The following is a 1546-nucleotide window of genomic DNA, read 5'->3' as shown; positions in this document are numbered from 1 at the left end:
CCCTTCCGACCCTAAATCTATGAAACTATGAAACTATTCCTGTGAAATTAAAAAGCTTTTTTTTAGCTACTTGAGGTCAAACTTTGAGTAGGTTTAACAGCTGAACAGAAAACCAACAAAGCACAATCCAAAAATTAGGGCAAAAAACAAGGATGAGTGATGACCCATATGCCCATTAGGAACAATATATGCCCACCTTTGTTGTTCATGGGAAGAAGTATTCACAAAGCACATAAACGGACTAAGCAGGTTGCAAGTGGAAGATTAGGGACCACACTCCATTATGACTATTAGTCATTAATATCAGTTTTCCAGTGCCTTTGTAGTTAGTAGGGCTATCAAACAATTAAAAAATTTGATCACAATTAGTTGTGCGACTGAAAAAATTAGTCGCAATTAATCACTATTTTAATTGTATGGCTAAAAACTCAAATTAGGCAAAATTATACAGGTACTTTGTATGGTTGTGGGGTGAGTGTGCGGTGTGTGTGGGGTGGGAATTTGTGAAGGCATGGAGGGATATGGGTGTGTGTATGGGGTTTGGAGCCTGGGGAGGAGGGGACCCCACACACCCTGGCAGGATGTGGGATACTGTCGGCCAGGAGTGAGTGGCAGCAGCAGCAGGGCTGGGGGGCTTGTGGCTTGGGAGTGAGGCAGGGCACAGGCATATCATTGCACCAACAATCATATTATACCTCCCCATAGGTGTCCTCTTTTTTAAAACGGGAAATGTGGTAACCCTATCAGAATGCAGCCCAGTAGCATGTAGAGCAGGGCCTAGTAGGTAAGTCTGTGGAGGGGAAGGGGCGGGGGGGAGAAGGAAAGGGTAGGGGGGGCAGATCAAGGCCCCCACGGTGAGGGAGGGAGTGGGGCAGGGGCAAATACAGGGGCTGGGATGAATGGGGTCCTATGCCTGGAGCAAATCATGGGACAAAGCTGCAGGAGGCTTGCCCAGGGGTGTGGGGCAGGGAATAGAGGATGGGGCGGGGAATAGGGGACTTCCCTGCTGCTGCATGCAACCCCAGGGGAGGCATGGGGAACATGTGCCTCCTAGATTTGTGCATGGGGTGGAGGCAGGCTGCTCATTGCAGGCTGGGGCTCTACACCCTTCTGCCTTTGTCCTGGGAGCCATACACTGGCCACGCCTTGCGTTCCCTGCCCACCTGGCATTAGGAAGCTCAACATGGTGTTGCATGGCTCCTGCGGCAAAGGCAGCACAGCCCAGAGCCCCAGCCCACAGAGGCCAGCCCACCTCCGCTCCATGAACAAATCTGGGGGGGCACATGCTCCCCATGTCTCCCCCAGGAGTGCATGCAGTGGTGGGGAGCCACACCCCCTTCCTGCGCCACTGGATGAGCCTCCTGCAGCTCTGTCTCATGATCCATTCTGGTCCTGGGGCTCCATTCACCCCAGCCCCTACCCCACTCCCTCCCTCACCATGGGGGCCTTGATCTGCCCCCCTTCCCCTCTACAGACTTACCTGCTGGGTGCTGCTCTACCCACTGCTGAGCTGCAGTGTGTGTGTGTGTGTGTGTGTGTGTGTGTG

The 1546-nt window shown here is 52.7% G+C and overlaps 1 protein-coding gene across 1 annotated transcript in view; it reads right to left on the bottom strand.

Moving 5' to 3' along the window:
• Nucleotides 1-1546, bottom strand: part of CDK14 (cyclin dependent kinase 14) — an 869337-nt gene that overhangs the window by 355901 nt on the left and 511890 nt on the right. The gene's annotated exons all lie outside the window — the stretch shown is intronic.

Source organism: Gavialis gangeticus, unplaced genomic scaffold (genome assembly GCF_001723915.1).
Source record: "Gavialis gangeticus isolate Ggan-Ray unplaced genomic scaffold, GavGan_comp1, whole genome shotgun sequence".
In the NCBI taxonomy this organism is placed as follows: domain Eukaryota; kingdom Metazoa; phylum Chordata; order Crocodylia; family Gavialidae; genus Gavialis; species Gavialis gangeticus.
This window is presented reverse-complemented; position numbering and strand designations above follow the sequence as displayed.